Source organism: Pleurodeles waltl, chromosome 8, assembly GCF_031143425.1.
Source record: "Pleurodeles waltl isolate 20211129_DDA chromosome 8, aPleWal1.hap1.20221129, whole genome shotgun sequence".
In the NCBI taxonomy this organism is placed as follows: domain Eukaryota; kingdom Metazoa; phylum Chordata; class Amphibia; order Caudata; family Salamandridae; genus Pleurodeles; species Pleurodeles waltl.
In genome coordinates this window covers 1,433,063,489-1,433,086,183 of record NC_090447.1, presented here as the reverse complement: position 1 = coordinate 1,433,086,183, position 22,695 = coordinate 1,433,063,489, and the positions used below count along the sequence as shown (strand labels likewise).

At 43.5% G+C, this 22,695-nt stretch overlaps 1 long non-coding RNA gene across 9 annotated transcripts in view; it reads right to left on the bottom strand.

Moving 5' to 3' along the window:
* Positions 1-8,059: 8,059 nt before the first annotated feature.
* The window catches only part of LOC138248725 (uncharacterized), a 75,484-nt gene continuing 60,848 nt past the window's right edge, over positions 8,060-22,695 (bottom strand). For 8 of the 9 annotated variants that reach the window (XR_011194631.1, XR_011194628.1, XR_011194633.1 and 5 more), the window contains exon 4: positions 10,223-21,846. This is a non-coding gene — a long non-coding RNA (uncharacterized lncRNA). Of the gene's footprint in view, positions 10,143-10,222; positions 21,847-22,695 lie in introns of those variants that run through there. The other variant, XR_011194632.1, reaches the window with a different exon arrangement.

The following is a 22,695-nucleotide window of genomic DNA, read 5'->3' as shown; positions in this document are numbered from 1 at the left end:
TTATTTTGCATGGTAAGAAAACCACATGTACACAATACCCGCCATGAAAGACAAAACATATATATATATATTTTTTTAAATAGTCAACCCTTTAATGTCAGGGTACACAATAACAAGGATGGATACCCTGTCCATCATAAGAAACGTGACAAATTGTTGCACATGTGTTACTTCTGTGAAGTACGTCCGGCATGCAGGGTGCTGCCTGTTGAAAGTGCAGGTTGACTACTGCTGCTCCTATGAAGCCCACGGGTGTCTGCAGCAGGCACACTACTCAGGCTGGACACCTCACTTTCTGGTGCTTCACCAGTAGCCCCACTCGCAATGCTGGCTGTCTGGAATACCTCCACAGCTGCAGAGATCTGTTGCAGGCCTTGTGCGTCATCACCACTGTAGTGGCCCATCATCTCTACCAGCACGGCCAGGGTGCATCTGGTAGCCTGCGCTAGCCTCCCAATTGCCCTGGTCATTGCCTCAATCTGGTAGCTCGGCTGTGCTCCCAGCACCTTAGCTGGCATCTCTCCTCCGACAGCTCTGTGCAGGGTTGTCCAATAGCCCATCTGAGGATATCAAATTAGGCATCCAGAGGGGCCTGCTTATCAAACATCTGCTGGGTGAAGTTTAAAAATCTCTGAGTTAGTTAATCAACCAGATTTGTTTTTGCTACAGGCTCTGAACTTGCAGCATGACCTGTTCTATTCTGCTAAACTCTACCTGGTTGCTGAATCCTGCTGGAAGCGAGAGGCCTGCCTAGCCTGCTGGCGCCTACATACCTGTTGAGTTGGGCGCAGCAGTCAGACCCTGGTGATAGGAATGTATTGAGGAGTGGATTGCCATTCAACATCTGGAACCTCAATTGCAGATGCCTGTGGTGAGCTGAATGCTGCATTGGCAGACTTGTGAAGTTTCAGGGGCACCTCACCCTGCTATTTCCTCCATCTGGGACTGGTCCTGCTCCTCTCCCTCGTCATCGTCCCTTTCCTGTTGTTCCCCAGGTATTTCTATGTGGTAAATGGGGAGATGAATAAAATCCATGTGTGAAACATTGGCTCATTGGTTGTACTACATTATTCGGCTACTGTCTGACAGAAACAGCACTATTTATGACCATGACTACATGTCCCATAATGCACCAGGTGTGAAATTGTGTTCATCTACATGGACCATCCCAACAATTCTGGGTGAGGGTGTGTTGCATGTATGTGGACAACAGGGTTATGGTCTGAATGCTGGAATTGTAGGTATATTGCACTTACCAGTGGTTGGTGGGGGTGAAGACGTGTCGAGGGACCCAAAACTGCACACTGCCTCTGGCTCCAGTGTGAATTCTACCATGGCCTCCGCAGATGAGGGTGGGGGGACACTGGATGGGCATCCTCCTATTCCCCGGACATCTCACAGCTTTGCTACCACCCTCTCCTTGGCCTGAGAGTGCAGGTTGTACCACCTTTTCTTTATCTCCTCTATGAACCTGTCTGCCACACCCAGGGCATTGATTCTCAGCTGCTTCTCCTTCCAGATTTGACGTTCGTCAGACACTGGGACAGTCTGAGAAAGACGAGTGTAGGAAAGTATCATCTTGCTTGGCATGTTACCCCCATTTTCACTGAATGTATGTTTGTTTTAGCCCTTGTGTCACTGGGATCCTGCTAGGCAGGACCCCAGTGCTCATAGTATGTGCCCTGAATGTGTTCCCTGTTTGGTGCCTAACTGTATCACTAAGGCTCTGCTAACCAGAACCTAGTGTTTATGCTCTCTCTGCTTTCTAAATTTGTCACTGCAGGCTGGTGACTAAATTTACCAATTCTCATTGGCACAATGGTATAACCATATAATTCCCTTGTATATGGTACTTAGGTACCCAGGGTATTGGGGTTCCAGGAGATCCCTATGGGCTGCAGCATTTCTTTTGCCACCCATAGGGAGCTCAGGCAATTCTTACACAGGCCTGCCACTGCAGCCTGAGTGAAATAACGTCCACGTTATTTCACAGCCATTTTACACTGCACATAAGTAACTTATAAGTCACCTATATGTCTAACTCTTACTTGGTGAAGGTTGGGTGCCAAGTTACTTAGTGTGTGGGCACCCTGGCACTAGCCAAGTTGTCCCCACATCGTTCAGGGCAATTTCCCCGGACTTTGTGAGTGCAGGGACACCATTACACACGTGCACTATACATAGGTCACTACCTATGTATAGCGTCACAATGGTAACTCCGAACATGGCCATGTAACAGGTCTAAGATCATGGAATTGTCACCCCAATACCATTCTGGTATTGGGGGTGACAATTCCATGATCCCCCGGGTCTCTAGCACAGAACCCGGGTACTGCAAACTGCCTTTCAGGGGTTTTCACTGCAGCTGCTGCCAACTCCTCAGACAGGATTTTGCCCTCCTGGGGTCTGGGCAGCCCCAGCCCAGGAAGGCAGAACAAAGGATTTCCTCTGAGAGAGGGTGTTACACCCTCTCCCTTTGGAAATAGGTGTGAAGGGCTGGGGAGGAGTAGCCTCCCCCAGCCTCTGGAAATGCTTTGATGGGCACAGATGGTGCCCATCTCTGCATAAGCCAGTCTACACCGGTTCAGGGATCCCCCAGCCCTGCTCTCGCGCAAAATTAGACAAAGGAAAGGGGAGTGACCACTCCCCTGACCAGTACCTCCCAGGGGAGGTGCCCAGAGCTCCTCCAGTGTGTCCCAGACCTCTGCCATCTTGGAAACAGAGGTGTTGGGGGCACACTGGACTGCTATGAGTGGCCAGTGCCAGCAGGTGACATCAGAGACCCCCTCTGATAGGCTCTTACCTCTCTTGGTAGCCAATCCTCCTTTCTTGGTAGCCAAACCTCCTTTTCTGGCTATTTAGGGTCTCTCCTCTGGGGTATTCTTCAGATAACGAATGCAAGAGCTCACCAGAGTTCCTCTGCACTTCCATCTTCGACTTCTGCCAAGGATCGACCGCTGACTGCTCCAGGACACCTGCAAAACCGCAACAAAGTAGCAAGACGACTACCAGCAACATTGTAGCGCCTAATCCTGCCGGCTTTCTCAACTTCTTCCGGGTGGTGCATGCTCTGAGGGCTGTCTGCCTTCACCCTGCACTGGAAATCCCGAAGAAATCTCCTGTGGGTTGACTGAGTCTTCCCTCTGCTAACGCAGGCACCAAACTTCTGCATCACCAGTCCTATGGGTCCCCTCTCATCTCGACGAGCGTGGTCCCTGGAACACAGGAACTTTATCCAAGTGACCCCCACAGTCCAGTGATCCTTTAGTCCAAGTTCGGTGGAGGTAAGTCCTTGCCTCCCCACGCTAGACTGCAAACCTGTGTATTGCGTGATTTGCAGCTGCTCTGGCTTTTGTGCACTTCTCCAAGGATTCCTTTGTGCACAGCCTAGCCTGGGTCCCCAGCACTCTGTCCTGCAGTGCTCAATCCTCTGAGTTGGACTCTGACGTCGTGGGACCCTCCTCTGTACTCTGTGTGGACTCCGGTTCACAAATCTTCTAAATGCCTGCTCCGGTACTTCTGCGGGTGCTGCCTGCTTCTGTGGGGGCTCTCTAAGGGGCGACATCCTGGTCCTTCCTGGTCCCCAGCAGCACCCAAAAACCTCTACCACGACCCTCACAGCTAGCAAGGCTTGTTTGCGGTATTTCTGCGTGGAAACACTTCTGCAACATCCAGCACGCCGTGGGACATCTTCCATCCAAAGGAGAAGTTCCTAATCCTTTTCGTTGTTGCAGAATCCTTGGCTTCTTCCACCCCGAGGCAGCCTTCTGCACCTTCATCCAGGGTTTCCTGGGCTCCTGCCCCCGCGGACACTATCGCAACTCTTGGACTTGGTCCCCTTGCCTTGCAGGTCGTCAGGTCCAGGAATCCATCTTCTGTGCTTTGCTAGTGTTTGTGGTTCTTGCAGAATCCCCCTATCACGACTATTGTGTCCTATTGGGGTAGTAGGTGTACTTTACTCCTACTTTTCAGGGTCTTGGGGTGGGGTATCTTGGACACCCTGACTGTTTTCTTACAGTCCCAGCGACCCTCTATAAGCTCCCATAGGTCTGGGGTCCATTCGTGATTCGCATTCCACTTTTGGAGTATATGGTTTGTGGTTTGTGTTGCCCCTAGACCTATGTTCACTTATTGCATCCTATTGTAATTCTACACTGTTTGCATTACTTTTCTTACTATTACTTACCTGTTTTGGGTTTGTGTACATATGACTTGTGTATATTACTTACCTTCTAACTGAGGGTCCTCACTGAGATACTTTGGCATATTGTCATAAAAATAAAGTACCTTTATTTTTAGTAACTCTGTGTATTGTGTTTTCTTATGATATTGTGCTATATGATATAAGTGGTATAGTAGGAGCTTTGCATGTCTCCTAGTTCAGCCTAAGCTTCTTTGCCATAGCTACCTTCTATCAGCCTAAGCTGCTAGAAACACCTCTATTCTACTAATAAGGGATAACTGGACCTGGCACAGGGTGTAAGTACCACAAGGTACCCATTATAAGCCAGGCCAGCCTCCTACAACGAGCAAATAGCTCACTGTGGTGGTTGCAGCATTCTTCTGTGAGAATGTACAATACCCTCTCAGAGAACTTCAGTTTGCGGCGGTGCTCCCCTGCTGCCTTCTCCCTCCGTTGGTTGGCCCTTGCAGTGTTTGGATTCAAGCTACGATGCACTGTAGGTCTGTGCTACAATTCATTTTTAAAGCTGGGTTGCTAATTGCGACCGCAGTCGCAATTAGCAACCAGTTACCAACTCGCAAATTGTGAGTTTGTTGTTAGCGATGCAACTTGTTTTAGAGTCGGTATTTGGGGGAGGAGGGCAGTTTTGTACACACATTGGAAATAGCAACTCACAATTTTTTACAAATTGCGATTCGCTATTTCTAGCCGTCGTACATTTGGTCCATTGTTCCTAATTCGGGGTGCATAGAGGGAGACTTTGATATTGTTCTTTTCCTACATCTTTGTTTCCAGTCTCATGGCATCTTGGCTGAAAGAGGAGACGAGAACCTCTGTAAGCGACAAACGTCTCAGTCAGGTTGGCAGGGTGGGTCATCGTGATGTCTTTGTTAATGATGAAGTTGGTTTTGAGAATGGTGCTGGCCGGCCAGGGGAGCCAGTGGAGTTTTATCAGAGTGAAATGGTCATACTTCTTTAGGCCCTTGAGATGTGCTGTGACATGCAGGATGACTTCAAGGGGCCAGTGTGGAGTCTGGGAGCCATGGAACAGGGCTTTTCCACCATCCACATGCAAGAGTACGAGGGCCTAAATGGCAGTTTTGTAGTCACCTTCACAAAGGGGCGGTTTCACTTTCTTTAGCAGATAAATCTGTTCGAGGCCATCATCGTTGTCTTGGCAATGTGTTCCTTTATGGTAATGTTGGGCTGCAATGTGAATCAGAGTGAGTTGGGGGTGGGTAAAAGATAAGGTTAATATCCATCCAGGATCCCGTTGTTGAACCAGATCTGAACTAGTTATTGTTTGCAACACTAGGCAACAAGTAGGAATTGTGTTTAGCTGGGGCTGAGTTTCAAGTAGGTGTTGGGCATTCAGGTCTGGAGGAGGTGCAGGCAGTGATGGAGGCACTGGATATCTGGAGCGGGGGAGACTTTCAAGTAGAATTGTGTATTGTCACCATGTTGGTAAGTAAAGGCCTCAGGGGCTCTATGACAAGAGGCAAGATGGAACTCTGGGGACTCCACAGTTGATACAGATCATCTGGGACATCGAGGTGTCCATATAAATGAACTTGTATCAGTTATACATGTAAGGAAGAACCAGTAAAGGATGCTGTCAGTGAACTTGATTCATGACCTGTGTGTGTGGATGAGGGTGGGATGGTTGAAAACAATATCAGGAAGCACGGGTCATCCTTATCTTTGGTCAGCTTGGCGTTGACTGATTTGTAATTTAGTTAGCTCCTTGCTGCAGCATGATCTGAAGATGAGCTTGTATTTCTGCAGTTGTGTTCATATGATTTTGAAGTTAGTGTAGATGGCATTTTCAATGATCCTACAGATGAAGGGTAGGTGAGTAATACACTGATAGTTGGCCAGGTCATCAGGGTCTAATGTGGGTTTATTCAGAAGTGGGAGGATCTGGCCTGCCTTGACAGCTTTTGGAAAGGCACCTTGAGTGAGGGAGGCATTGACAGTGGTGTGTAGGGTTGAGAGAGCTTCACTAGCATATGTTTTAATAAAGGACAAGACATCATTTTCATAGGAGGTGACAGAGGGAGTTGATGATGTCAGACTGGTCTGCAAGAGACAAGGGTTTGAAGGGTGACCATTGTGCGATGTAGCGAGGCACGGTGTGTCAGAGGAGTAACAGGCTTGCTGTTGTTAATGTACTGTTGGATCTTCTGTATTATTTTACTGAAGAATAGGCTGATGGCATTGCACTTGTTTGTGATGTGTGGGATAGGAGGCCAGCCAGAGGTTGAAGAGAGTAGTGCTCCTATTGGTAGCTTTATTGATGTTCTAGGTATAGTATTTGGCCGATTTGATGAGTAAAATGTTCTTCAAATTTATTTCCTATTTGCAGATAGAGTGTTTGTCAAAAGTGACTTTGGAGTGCCCGGAGTTGAAATGTTCAGCTAGCACATACATGTTTAGTTGAAGTACGGGTGTTCACATGATTTCCCAAAAATATCTTGAAGTTGCCTAGACATCGAACTAGAGGTAGAACAGTGTGCGATGAGTTTGAGCTATAGGTTGTCGATGATGAAGTCTTTGAAGGATCTCAAAATGTGTTGCTTTCTTTTGGGATAACCTCAATCTGCTGGCTTGACTCTGAGCAGGGTGACAGAGCTGGTGACGTGGTTAGTCCAGTTCAGGGGTATGGGTGGTTTGCACTGCATGTTTGGTGACATTAAGAACCAGGTTAAAAATGTGGCTTTTTTGGTGAGTTGATTTCGTGGCATGCTGTATCACGCTAAATGTGTGTCAGTGAGGTTGAGGAGGGAGTGTCTCCTTTTTTCATGCTTGAATTGTCTGGAAGGTTAAAACCACTGAGGGGTGGTGTGGGTATTTTGATGGATGAAGTGATGAGGATGTCCGAGATTTCTTCTTTGAAGTCATTGTTCTATATAGGAGGCCTTCAGATGAGATGGAAGGTGGCACACAGAGTTACAGAAAGTGGGAAGTGGCATGGTAGCGACTCCAAGAAATTGAGGGCTGCTTCTTTGCCAATGGTGCAGAACCAGCAGGACTTAAGAATGATGTCAAGGTCTCCCTTTTTATTTGCCTGACCAGTATGCTAGATTCCTTTTACATTGTCAGGATAATGAGCAACATTTCAGTAATTGCATAATGTGCACTATTTAAATATATTTACAATATAGAAACATTTTGATATATTCCTGTGTAGAGTCTCTTTTGTGGTGTACTTATTCTGTTACTGGTGTGAGTGTGTTGCGCAAATGCTTTATACATTGCCTTTGGAGATAAGCCTGACTGCTCTGTGCAAAGCTACCAGGGAGTGAGCACAGGTTATCTTTGCTGCAGTGCTTAATTTGTGCTTGTTGTTTCCAGTGCTGAGCACCAGCACTTATTTTTCAGGGCCGGTGCTTATTCTTCTGCCTCAAACATTTACTGAGAGCAAAAGACACATATGGGAAAGACGGAGGAAGACAAAAAAAAAAAAAAAAAGAGTCACAATGGGAGAAAGCAGAAAGCTGCAAGAGTGAGCTGAAGCGGCATGGAGTGGCTGTAAATAAATTAAAGTGGCCGAGATGGCTTCAAGATTACGCTGCCTCGGTATTCCGTGCTCGCACATTTAAATGCAACAGCCGCGTGTTTGGGAGGAGAGTTCTGGGCACCGGCACATTTTTATTTACAAATTAAGCACTGCTTTTCTGTGTAACTCACTTGCCCTGACTAGAGTGGTGGGTTCTGTCTGGCTGAGGAGCATACCCTAGCCAACCAGAAACTCCATTTGTAACAATACGTTACGTAGTTTTATCAGTAAAGCTGCAAGTTAGTGGGAACGGTTTTGTCCATTTCAATGGGAAATTTACTGTCTGTAAATGACAGACAGCTACCACATCATGCTTTAGTAATATATTTATTAAAAGTGATTGTTTAAACATAACTGAGAAACACTCCTGCCCTGATGGCAATGCTATTAGTAAACTAAGAGGCAATTCAGGGATCACGTGTACCCTATTTCTGAGTTAGATTCTTATTATGCATAGGTCAAACGTTTAGTATATTTAATCAAACAAAAGTGTTGTCTTCTACAGCAGAAATGCTGAACTTACATATTTGAAGGTGCACTCATATGTGAGAATGAAGAAAAAGGCAGCTTTGTAAAATAAAAGATTTGCTTAGTATCACACAATTTGAGACCAGTTTATGGGTCAAGTACATTTCAGTTAGGTCGAGTAGATTATTCATGTTACCCAACCTGCAGAACTTTTCCAGGCCTGAATGGAACAGGCATTCTGACCCTAGTCAGTGTCATGCAAGGTTGCACATGACTACTTTGCTACAGACATTTGCTTCTGCCAGAAGGATTCAACTATGGTTGGGACAGTGGTATCTGTGGAGAGCAAGCAAACTATGTAGATATGCTGGGAAAACCAAAGTTCTGCACAAGCAGCAGCCATTTTGGAAATAAAAAGGGGGTGAACAGTATGTACACAGTGGTGTAACATGCATGTTGGCACTAATCTTTCTTTGGATTTCTTGCATATGGAACTCTGTGCTTTATTACATTTGCATTTCGTTTAGTTCCTATGGGAGGTTACACTTCTGGGTTACTGTAGGCGGAGGATACATAAAAGGTCAGAGGGAAGACCACTTTTTGCTATAAAGATCATGACTTTGTCAGTTTATCTCTCTTTCTGTGTAGTTTGCCTCACTGCGTTGTGCATCTCTGTTGTTTTTGCCTCTCCCTCGATTCTCTTTACTGTGAGCTTGTTGTTTTCCTTTGCTTTCTTCCCATTTCCTTGTATGTGTTTCATTTGAGATCCTGGATCAGGGTTGGAGTCTTTTAAAGTTCCTTGTCACACCACACTACCCAAATGGCCTTCGGAGGGTGAGTTTTATGCCTTTATAACTTGTGTTGTAGTTTGACCTATATATTTGAGGATAGTCAGTTATCTCTTGTTTAATCTCCCTCAGCACGTGGAGACATCTATGAGGCCTCCTCCAGAACCAGCCCTGTTTACCCAAATGCCCTGTTTTTCAGCATGGTATTTAACTTTTTGCTGACCATTTGAGTCTTGAGGAAACTGAGGTTGCAGCAATAAGTCTTGCCCAATTTCCATCTGCTCTATGGATGTGTTTTACACGTTTTAAAGACACTCATTGTTCTATGTTACCTACATCTGTGAACTAAGGATACCCCAGGAAGGAATGGCCCTCTAAAAGAGAGGCGAAGAAGCAATAATTGCATTAATCCCTTGACATCTGGGAAGACTAACAAACCTCTGGTAATATTTATGCCAAGGACTCATTCCAGATTTTGATAACCACCAATTAGCAGCAGAAAGGTGAATTGCAAGTGGTGAGTACATGCTTTGTTGGCCTAGCAGTCCAGCAGACTCTGATCACTGAGTCAGAGAAAGAGAAATAGGGTTTGAGGAACATTGCTATAATAGACACCCTGGACGCACAAGTTTGCTAAAAGATCCTAAATCAGTATATGAAACATAGAAGAGGTGACAGGGGAAGGAGGGCCTCAGATGCCTTTTAGAAACAACCATGAAGAATGTAGCTGTTAATACTAACATAGGTAAGAGGAGAACAAGGTGAAAGGAATAAGCCAGGCAACAATACTCCCAGAAAAAAACACTCAAAAACAATAGGTGGTCTCTCTCCTCTCCATGAGTATTAGCCATCATTCTGTTGTACCAGACTACAAGATGTAAAGATTACCTGACTACCTTATTACATGTTTTATTGCTAGTTACATGTGAATGTGTGTTTTGCTTAATAAAGTCTATAGTTTAATGGTTATTTCTCCTTTTCACGTATTCTTCCTTTTCAATATAATATGTCCATACAATTCTTCACAATGCTGACAGAGACTTAACTCAAACCACTGCAGCCCCTTCAGGGCCCCCCAACCCTTGAGGGGGCTCTCCATCAGGTATACAAACACTTTTCAAGAATTATATTGCGAGAAGTAAACCTGTAAAACAATAAAGACATATTTTTAAAAACCACTTTGATTAGTGCATTAATCACTACAATATGTTTTTGACACATGCCTTTGGAAAAAGTTAGACATATTTTATGCATATTCAGCAACAGAAGCATTATGTGAAATACAACAGGAAACTAGTGACATTCTACTGTATGTTGCTTGGGAGAGAGATCATGTTGGTTGAGCAAACACAGGTGAACCCTTTACCATGAAGAAGAGATTAAAAGCGAATGGGTTCAGTGATCCTCTTTTGCTGAGTTGTTTGACCTAGTTGTACACAAAGAAGTCCAGTTAAAAGAAAGGAGAAACAAGATACTTATAAACTAACAGCACCCCACTTTGTAAGGCTAAAACTCAATTTGTTTCGCTCTATCTACCTCAAGGCGAGCCTATTCTATGAGCATTGTAAGGGCCCTACTGACGGGGGGAAAAAAGTAATCACCTTAAAATATGGAATTTCCCTGTGTACTGTATTGATCAGCATCATGTAATCTGTATGTGCCAAAAAAGCCTTCTTCAGAATTCAAGAAAAAAGAGTGCCCATCCTCCAATTTGAGGATGACAGGACAGGGTATGACATGGCTTTCAAGAGTGGCAAATCCCCCTAGCAATGAGTTCACTAAACAATACTCTATCTCGCTCTTACGGATGTCACTATGTAAACTAAAAATCAGTGGTACGGTTCAGTTCACATCCTTATTGAACCTACAGTATCCACAATGCACACATTTGTCATACACCTGTTGTTAGAATTACTGTTAGTTGAATACACATAGCTTTTTGCATGAACAGTGAATGTATGATGGAGGAAACTACATAGAGACAACGGTGGCATCCTATCCCACGTTCTTTCTTTCTCTTGCTTCTACGAATCCTGGAAATGGAGAGCATGCACATAGTTAACCACTGGACAATGGAGCTGTCTCGACTCATAAAGGCACCTGGCTGACATCATGGCCCTGATTACAGAACGGATGCAGTATTCTGGTTTGCGCTAGGTGCACCTTATCTTGAATGCGCTGACCCTATAACACCCGTGAACATGCGTCTGCTTTGGGGGCACTGCTTTAAGTGAAAGACGATGCATCGTGTTTCACAGTGCAGGCAGCGGCTGTCTGCACTTTAAAGAGAGGACAGAGATCCCACTGCAAGCGGGTGCAAATCAGTGACTGCATCTACTTATAAGGGGATGTCTGGCAGGGTTCATGCAAATGTGCCCTATCAAGATAGCGATGTTTCTACATGTGCACCAGAGGTATCAGAATTATAAAAGTAGCCGAAAAAACACCTCTGGCCCCTTCTGTAATACCAAAGTGCTACGGGAGCACACAAAACAGGAGCACACGCCTACTGTGCTCTCGGGGCACTATGCAAAATACAGAGTACTTTGGGAGCAGAGAAAGACCAACACTTTCAAGCATACCCTCTGAGGAGGAAATACTTACTCTAACATAACTGCTTAGAATTTGGAACTCTGAAGGTTCACAGCACTGGCAGTAGACTTCTCCCCAACTGCCAAAGACTGAGCATATAAACTGGAAGGTCTTTGTGTATGTCATTTGTTCTTGTAGGACACCAGTTCACTTTTTTCAGAGGGTCAGATCTCTGACTCTCGCGTGCGCCTCTTTGGGATCAAGACCTATTTCCTCTAGATGCAGGCTAGTGACCAAGTGTCACTGTCACTCTTGGTTTGTGAGATATCAAAATAGAAAGTTATCAACAATCACAAGGTACCCTGTAGTGGGAAATTAAGCCAGATATCATTACTCTTTACTTGTCTTAATGTCAACACTGACATACTTAATTTTACTGCACCAGGATCTGCCCCATAGTTTGTATTGTTTATACGGTGTGCATTGTGCAGTTTTCTCTGTGCTTGTGAATAAATTGTGAGAAAGATCTCGCTTGGGCAGCACGTTTGTGCTCCCCCTCATTCTAAAATTAAAACTTCAAACAGCACAGTGGCTGCAATTAGTTAGCCATTATTTAACATTTGTGGCCCTTATAGCAATTTTATTCTTTGTGTTACTTACATTGGTTGGTTCCTATTTTGACTTCCTTATCGTATCTGCTATGGTGAATAGAGACAGGGATAAGGGTTGGCAGTGTATAAAGGACCTCATCAGCAGAAAGGTAGCTGCAGCAAATAAATCCCTCTGCTGCACCCGTCACTTGTTCATTTTAATTTGATTGTGAGAGGGAGAGGGAACAAGTAAAGGCAGTAGAACAGCAGAAGCAATGAGGACAAGGGAGGGGTGAGGAAGGAACAAAAGAGCAGGGTGATATGGTTTAAAAAAAGGTGAGTGGGACAGGCAGTAAAAAAAAAAACAATGGACTTAGAGAAGGGGCAACAGAGGGAGGGAGGTTTGCTTATAACTTCAATGGAGATTCCCTTATGAGAGTACTGGAGTTACATGTAAGAAACTGTTCCTTCTCTCGTAGGGGATCTCCATTAGAAGTCATAAGCAATGAATAAAGTAGCAAGCCCATCCCTACTAAGAGCAGTGGAGAAGGCAGAGGAATGAGTAAGTTAGCCATTTAAGCAAACTGTCCTACTTGAGCATGTGCTCTAGCATCCGAGTCCAGCCAGTAGTGCTTGGTGAATGTTTGAACAGATCTCCACATGGCTGCCTTGCAAATATCTGCTACAGGGATATTCCTCGTTTAAGCCACATTAGCCGCTTTACCCCTAGTGGAGTGAACATTTGGTATAGATGTTAGTGTCTTGTTAGCTTTTTGATAGCACAGCAGGATACATGAAACTATCCATTGTGAAATAGATTTAATAGTGGCTTACCCTGTATGGACCGGTTCAATCTGTGGATGTCACATGTCTTATCGAGATAACATTTTTAAAACTCTCCCCATGGGCAATCAAGAGTTCTTTCAGCTGGAGTAGAGGGATTCTGAAAGAATGTTGTTAAAGAGAGGGGTATGTGTAGGGAGCTGGCTCGCTATATGGTGCACTAAAAAGAAGTACACCCTATTTCCCTTGGGGGGCTTTTTGCCCTCCTTTTTGTGGTCTCCCCCACCAGTAGAAAGTTGTGGTCACCCTTGTCTTGACCCAGTGATCTGCCTTCTTCCCAAACTCTTGAGTAGAAAGTAAGCTTAGGTCTACCAGGTACTGATGTAACTTCTCTTGAACACAACTACTCAACAGATGCTTTTCCATCAATATATTGTAAAGTCCCTCATAATCATGCACATTTTTACTTGTTAACCAGCCACCTGGTGTATTAACTGAAAAGTCCACAAAATCTACCCAGGACTGACTCTGGGTTTTCAAGTCTCCTTGAACCTGTACTCTTCAGGGATAAGCCCAAAGCCCTCAATCATGGTGTCCTTCATGAGGTAATAGGACCTAGCATCTGCCTCATTCAGTGTCAGGAGTCTATCCCTACACTTTCCTGAGAACATTTCCCACAGGAGAGAGCCCCAGTGTTGTTTGCTAAGCTTTCTGGAAACACAGGCCCTATAAAAGGCTGTGAAGCAATTAATGATGTCATCACCATCCTCATTTTTAGGGACAATCCCTTTGGGGATTTTAGGATCAGAGGGCCCTACTCTGTCCCTAGTTATAATGTTGCTGACACCGTTTATGGGCGTTAAACCCATTTCTTCTCTTTCCCTTTCTATGGCCAGTATCCTGTCCAACTTGGCCAAACAAAATAACTGTACTCTTAAGAAGAATGACCCTTTGATCAAGGAAGTGGAGTCACTAATTAGCACTTATGTGCCCTCCCAAGAGGCACCATCCCAAGAGGCACCTGGAGCACTTTTAATAGATCGAACAGCAAGGTCCTATCCCCAAATTTAAAACTTTAAAAACTCTAAAATCCAGGAAAGTAAATTTCAAATCACAGAAATCCAAACAAGATGTTCAGAACATTAGGAGTTATTTTTGTGGCCTTCCCAGTGACAAGGATGTTTGTGACTCAACTTGAGGCCATGATTTGCCAATTTCGGATGCTAATAAAACACCCAATGCATCTGCTGAACAGAGCCTGGCTGAGTGTTTCCCAACGATCCCGTGCAGCAATGGTCTTGAAGTACTTTCTGGCACTAGCATCATGAGTTTCCATCTGTTATCAGACGAAAGGTGACAGATTGACACTGTAAATGAACCAGCTTCTGATGTTTTGGGTGATTTACCTCACTTAACACACCAGTGGTAGAACTTAGGAGGGAGGTGGGGGATCTTAAAAACATGGTTTCGCATCTTTGTTCTCTGTTAAACCAGTTCATTCACGGCAATAATATACCCACTATTAGAGCTTTGAGTATTGTTCATAGTAATCAGGACCATTCACCGTCTAAGGAGTCTAAAACTCCCATACCAGAACATTCTCTGTGAATGTCCCTCTGTTCAGTTCTTCTGTGAGGAAGTTGGAATCATACTGAGGACAACCATGCCCGTCCGGATTCCCTTGACACCCCCGCTCGTTCTACTCCACGACACCAGAGACACTCCAGAACTGTTGCGACCCCAATGCCACCTTCTGCATAAAGCCCATGCGACAGCCAAAGCTTGCATTCCAAGACACTGGAGTTCACTCATCTCTCCGACCCCAGAGGAATGGATTATAGCAATGATACGAACCGCAGCCCACAAGAGGGTCATATATGCTCTTCATGATCAGGTGACACTTTTCACACAGACCTGGTCGCCTTTCATCAGTGATAGCTCTTGATAGCTTCCCTACCCAACTTCCCCCTCTCCCCCCATTTACCTCTTTTTCCTGATTCTCTTTTTTGTGCAATATAAGACTATTGCTCCTATGTTCAATTTCCCCTGTTGAGAATCACTATGTAACTTTACTGTGATATAATGTTTAATCAATAAAAAAATTACAACACAAAAAAAAAATATATACAAATAAATAAAACACCCACACCTAGTATTCCCCCTCACCCAACAGAATGTAGGGGTGGGCCAAAATGGTTAGGGAAGAAAGGAGACCAGAGGACCAGGGCAACGTGGGTACATCTATGGTATCGCATCCCCAACACATCATACCTCGCTCATATAATGTTACAAGGGAGTTGGGCTTAACTAGGAGTCCCCTACAATTTTTCACTAACAAAATCAATACAGAGCTGGACCTTCTATTAGGTCTCAAAGGCATTCAATTTTTATGGTTAATGTCCCCAAACTCAAGAACAGTCTACACATGGAAGAGGAGAGTGCAGTGATAAATAAATCAATTAATTGGATTCATAAAGTGAGAGGCTGTCATTCAATCATAAGAGAGGACATTTTGGGAGCGACTAGGCATACACGCTCTGATCTTGTTTATGACACCATTGAATTGATTCTTCCCAATAGAAAGCTGGTAAACAATTTAGTGGCATTTGATGTGCGGACATCAACCTTATTTGACACCAACATCTGTTTCAAATATAGGCCACGAGCTCCTAACTCCACTAAAGATGGGCCTACATCCCCAGCTCATTCTACAGAGCAATAGTTTTTAGGGGATGTAGACTGACAATCAGTACGAAGTACCAGGCTATTCACCTTGAATGAGGCTCTTCCCGGGGTTACTTCTGGTAAATGTCAGGGTCCTAGTTGTCCCAATTTTACTTCTCCTAGGAATAATGACCCTGTATTCATCAGAGACGGTGATTCGTTGGTTGGGGCCCCACTTCCATGCCCGTCTCCTCCCTTTTGGCCTTCACAAAGGAATGACGCTGGGAATACTGTGGTACCCTGCACTTTATTCTCCCCACGGGGCACAGGCCGGCTTTCAATCATCTCCTGGAACGTAGCTGGATTTAAAATCCAAAATTTATTTACCAGGTTGGAGTTATTTTATAGACCAATTTGATATTTGCCTGTTGCAAGAAACATGGTCCATGGTAACCATATTCAAACCTGGATATTTAAATTTCTTGATTCCCGCCCTATGTGGTTCCATTGGAAGACCACTTGGTGGCCTCACAATATGGATTGAATCTAGTTTGAATCCTTTAATAAGACACTAAGACCCATATTTATACTTTTTTAGTGCTGCATTTTCGCTGCTTTTTGACGCAAAAGCGGCACAAACTTACAAAATACAGTTGTATTTTGGAAGTTTGCGCCGCTTTTGCGTCAAAAAATGATGCAAATGCGGCACTAAAAAAGTATAAATATGGGCCTAACTGTATGGCGATTTTAACCTTATGAATAGAGATGGGTACCTTTAGACCTATTGATATGTACAATGTCTATGCCGCCGGAGGTCAGAGGTGGTTTAAAATCACCAACTGTTATAGCGCTTAAGGACCTTCTGGGCAAAGATCGCTGTGAAGCTTATCTATTAATAGCAGGGGACTTCAATACCACATCTGAACCCCTCTCAAGTGATGATGTTAGTGCAGAAAGGGCTGAGGCTGAGAGATGGGGGAAACTCCAGCTCAAACTAACCCCAATATACAGGTGAAATGAAACTGCCCTCCAGCTAAAACACTCTCTCTAGAATTTGGGGTGAGAACAGCCAATGGGAGAACTAAATCAGATAGCAGGGGGCTAACAACGTTGATAGCTCCTTCCATTCTAGTCATATTGACTACATTTTATTAGATCTCTACCTCTGGCCATACCATTTTGATATGGCTGTCGAGTTCAGGGAAGAAAGTGATCATAACACACTGTGTATGACCTTAAAAGCTTTCCACTCTAGGTTGGGAATGTTTCTCAAGTTGCTGTGACTACAAGCGATGTCTATATCACAACTAATACATGTAGTCTCAAATGGTCCCAAATAGTTAGGAAGACAGATCTTTTAAGTAGGATCAGTGGTGATCTTCATTCGGTCTTGGTTGAGATGGAAGTAACTGTCATAGGACCAGATAATTTGCAGGCTGTTACTGACACTCACAATAGATTCTTTGGAGAAATACTAAGATACTTTACAGTTGTAACAACTAAGCCCAAAGACAATATGGGCAGAGAAAACGCATGGCTTAAAAGGGATTGGAGATGTTTAAGTTGACAGCTTGGAGAAGCACTAAGGTCCAGAGACATCCCACAGATTCAGTTAGCAAGAACTATAAAGTGGCCCAGGCATGCGCCAAGAAGAATTGTGATGAAAGGAGGTTGCGTGAACCACTAAATGTTGGCATCTTGTAAGATGGGGATGTAAGGGCTGTACACCTATTCCTCAAAATCAGATCCCCCCATCTGCATGGGTAGAGCATTTTTTCAGCCTTTTATTCTTTGTCCCAGTCCTTCACCTTGGTTGACCATGTGTATTGATTACTCTGACTCTGCCTTCGTCATCTCTTTCTGCAACCTCAGGTGCTAAGACCTTAACCACATCAAAGCTTATTTTTGATCTTCCTGAAGTTATGCTAGTCCTTGATGATATAACAAGAGGTAGGGCCCGAGGACTGGATGGTATTTCAGCTAACGTATTTTTGCATGACATGGATATTTGGTCTAGGTGCATTCTCTTTTTGGCAAATGCCTTCTCTTTAGGAGCCCCAATTCCTGATTCTTGGAAGGGTGCCAAACTTGTACCAATTTATAAGAAAGGTGATAAATACCTGCCAGGGAATTATAAACCAATTAGCTTAATGGACTGTTTGCAAAAAAATATTTGCACGTCTTATTCTTGGCAGGATTAACAACTGGATTAATGGCAGCGAAGTTTTGTCCCCCTATCAAGCTGGGTTTTGTAAGAAGACTAGTACTGTGGATCAGGCCTTTTGCTTAATATATTGGAAAATGGTGGAGATCAGCAGAGGCAGCTTATATGTTGCCTTTGTCGACCTCAAATTGGCCTCGGACCTGGTCCCCAGGAAAAAACTTTGGTGGGTGCTGGGCGCCATGGGCATACCATCAAATTTGTTGGAATTATTAATCCTTTTACATGAGTGCAACAACACCAGGGCAATCAGGGAGAGTTGACACAACCTTTTGCCATATGTAAGGGGGTACGCCAAGGATGTGTCTTAGCCCCGACTTTGTTTTCACTGTTTCTTTATGATGTTGTTTCCTTTCTGTTAGACTTACCTACTGATGCTCCTATCTTGGGGGGGCGGGGGTATACATTTTGTTGTTTGCGGACAACACTTTATTGATCTCTAACACACCAAGCGGGCCCCAGTGTGCCCTTACACGCTTTGATGAATTTTGTACAGCTCACGGATTAGAGATGAATTCGGCAAAGACTAAGTTTATGGTGCTCAAGAGGTCAAGGTGGGACAAGTGTAAATCAGAGTTGGGGGGTACACTACTAGAAAGGGTCGATGCTTTTACTTATTTGAGTGTTACCTTGTCTCCAACCCTGGCTTGGAAACCTCCAGTTCGACCTAATGACTACAAAGTATAAGCCGATTTTAGGTGCTATAGTGAAAGAGCATACCTCTTCCTTTTTGAAACCCATTGATCCGGTTACCCAAATCTATGAGGAGAAGGTAGTAAACTCTGTTCTCTACGATTCCAAATTGTGGGGTTTTGCAACTGTATGCTCACTTATATGTTCTGAAAGCATATTTTTGAGAACTATTGCTCACCTTCCTGACAATACTCCCCTGTTGCTGCTAATGCTTGATTTAGGAATCAAACCAATTGTTAATAAAGCCGGACTCCGCCCCCCCACCATTCTGGAGAAGGCTGTGGTCAGTACCAGAGCTCTTACTGTACAGGTTGGCACTTAAGGAAGTGATTGAGGTTGATATGTCTAAAAAACTATCTTCTGGCTCTCCCAAATCAAAAAATATTTAATCAACATCTGCCTACGTTCTTCATGGGATAATCCATCGCTGGCAACAAGTATATCTGCACAGATGTAAAACAAAATTGGAAATTGGATAAAGAATGACCTTACAAAAGAATTAGGCAGTTATTCCATAGCTAAAGTAAAAGAGGAAGTAGCTCATGCCATCAGAAAACATGAACAGAAATCAAATTAAATAAAAGGGTTTATCGGCGCCAAGGCTGATCTAAGTGACAGCAGAGTTCCTATGATGACTCAGCTGACGAGGAAAGGGGTGTGAAGGATTGTACAATTCAATATGGAATATGTCCATGTATGCACATCACACGATCCAAAACATCAAGATATGGGAGTAGGTCCTCAGCAATATAAACACACAGCTGGAGCTCATGAGAGACAATCTCTCGGCATGCATAAAAATGTACGGAGTTAAACTGAATAATAGCCATGAGAGGGCTGCTTTGGAAGGATCTGGATTCCTTGTTTAGCATTATTGTGTTAAGAGATTTGTGGGAGGACTGTAAGAAAGTGATACATTAGCCCGAAATATGTGACCATTACTGCACTTACTACACTAACATTTGGCACTAGACTAAGTATGGGAAAGGTTTGCAAGTGGACTAGAGATGGCTGTAACACACTTAAACACTTTAGAGAATTTAAGTTCAAGTGTTGTCATCACACATGATAAGATACAAGCTTCTGACTTCACTACTTGTCATTGGCTTTAGGTTAAGATCCTCAGGGGGCTGTTTTAGTGTGCAGCTGTAGATAGTGTTCAACAAATAAGAACTTTCTTATGTAGGGATTACATAAAAACATATTTTGAACCCTGCAAAGTTTGCCAACATTCTTACAGTGAACAAATTTAGTCTTGAGGGACCAGAGGATTCATTTGCAGCAGTTAAAAATATGTTGTCAGGGGTTTGGAATTTTATAAAAATTTCTACTTGTCCATAGGACAGGTTATGTCATCTACTTGTCCTGTAAAAAAACATGCATATTTTCTCCTGCTAAAATTACGTTTACAAATATTTACTATTAGTCCAATTTCCTGTTCTGCTTCTGTAAATCCTTGCTCATTCTTAAAAGATGAAAATATGCACTAATGCAAGGATAGATACCATGGGTGCACTTTGTGTTTTTTTAAAGAATTCTGCCCCTAACTGGTTATCCAAGGCCTTTTGTTATTTAACTCTATTTATCAACTGGCTTCATTGTAAGTTTCCACAAAAGCATTATTGGACCTGGGTCAGGCAGAGGGCTTCACAACTGGCTCTTGCCGCAAATGTAACTGTTAAGTTTTTGGATTTCAAAAGTGAGCCTCTCCTGGAGCCTAACTGGGATGCCTTTACTGTCGTTTTGGACCACAAGCTATATTTTCAATGTATAGTTGGCGCTCTTCCTTTGAAATCTTTAACTGCTAAATCAATCCCTAATAATGATCTCCTGTCCCCAGCATGTAAGGTCCGCACAGAGTCGGCTGGTCATGTTTTCTTTGTATGTCCAAGCTATCTTGCTGCTTGTGTTAAATGGATTAAACATGTATGCAAGTTACTAGGGACACAAAGTAGTCAGACTGCGCTCAGAATTCTTCAGTCTGACTGTAACCTTATTTATGCGTGTGCAGTCACCAAATTTCTTGGCTGGATCAGGAACATTAGAACCAAGGCATCAAGCTTAACATTGTGAATTACTTGCTGCTGTCTGTTTTAAAGATGTTCTGTTTCATTTTTGCTAATAATGAACTGCTATAAAATTGATTTACAATGAATATGTGCATGTGTTTTATTATTCAGGTTTTAAGAATTGTGTTTATCTGGTGGTATTACCTTGATGCCATGTATATATTTGTGATTAAAGTAGAATTGTTTTTTATGTTTTTAACAATATGTGTGAGTAATGTATATATTTGTTCTATGTGCTTTTATGATTTAGCCTGTCAAATAAAGCTAATGATGGATGGAAATTCTGCAGTTCTTTTTGCTGATCTGTGCATTACCAAGGGTGGGCCTTCTCTCATTTCTACATTCACTATACCATTCCCCCCTTTAGTTGATCTTTCAACTATCTCCTCACCTTCCCTTTTGCATGCGTTCATCAGTGTGGATATGTTCTCCTCAATGTCCTGCATTTAATTGACCAATCTAGCGGTAAACATCCTTCTCACCTTCTGGCTAACCCTCTTGCAACATCCTATAACTAACTGGAAGATACATCAAGAATACCACCACAAGGATGGGCAATAAGGCCTTAAAAAATCCTAACATTCCGGATGGTATCCAAATGAACCACCCTGTGAACCACTCGTCGGAGGCACCCCTCTTGTCCACCATCTTCTTTTGCAAGTTATGCAGAATTTGTATGGGCCTCTGTTAATGTTCCATTGTCCGCATCATTGGCTGGGACGTACGTACAGCAGGCAGCCCCAATTTTGGCACAAACTCCCCCCTCCATAGCCGTCAACAAGTCCAGTACATACCTATACTGCGTGAGCAATACTCTCATAGCTTGCAACTCTCTTTGACTGCATTAAAGCCACCTTCAGTGGCATTGATCACCTTCATGACCTCCCAATGATTTATGTGCAACCAATGTGCAGTCACTTTTGCTTGGATGAACAGAAAGATTCTTCCAAAGAAAAACTGGGCATTGTTGAACAACCTGTGTTCCTGCGGGACATCTTTCCAGGTTGTAGTGCCAAAATAATCTGCAGCTCTCTTCATCCGATGATGGTGCAGTAATGTAGCTGGACTACTCATGGGATGGTCATGTAACTTCGAAATGTCCATTACAGTAATCACCAAGGAGGGGGTGTGCACAGTGACCAGAGACCTTTCCAACCTGAATGAAGCTGCGTATACAGCCATTGTCCACAATGCCAGTAGTAGTCCATCAAACTGAAGGTGCCCTATTGCATATCAGCATTATACCTTGTGGTGATGCAACTGATGTCCTTTCCCACCGGGACCATTCCATTCCCTCTGAAACATAAAGAAAAAATAATGTGGTTTTCTACCTACTCAAAGAGTTGTAGGTGTTTCTTTCCAAGTTAGTCTAGATATGTTCCCATCCCATATTGTCTGACACTTTTGTCCTGTAATATTATCACTCTGGTTTCCCTTCCATAAGGAGAGGGCCCTGCATCCAAATGTAGAGCCATGGTGCCAGTGACCTTGAACCTATACTTATCCATTTACTCTGAAATATGATCTCTCTTGACAATCGTGAGGCCGAGGTGTGGCAGAGTAGTTTTTAAAGAAGAGTGTAGGTTGGGATAGACCTAAAAATCCCTGTTGCAATATTTTAGCTCTCCACATTTAATCCTTGTAAGTAATAATTCCTGTCTTGGACATTTTGTCTTGATTCACTACTAGTTCTTTGCGGTTTGTCAGGACGTTCATTATGTCTGCTAACTCTTTCTCATATTGTGTGGTGTTTACACAGAATGTTCACTGTTTTACCTGCTGGGGCTGCATCTATGCACGTATTCTACAAAGGAAAAGGTGTAATAGACATAGGGTAATATTCGGGCGTACCTCTTTGGATGGATGCAACCTGTTTGATTCTTAGAACTCTGCATGCTTATCTCTGTCATGTGCTGGCACCACATATTATCTAATAAGCTAGCATGAATACTATAGGATTTATTTCTGTGCTCGTATACTGCTCTCTGCAAACACGTGATATGCTGAAATACTATTGGAATGCAGCTGCCAACATAAGAAGATATAAAAAGAAAAGCGAAACAGAAATACATAACGGTCGACTAGCAGAGTAAAAAATAATACTCCACTCCCCATTTGAAGGGAGACGTTTACTCTTGTTTCTCT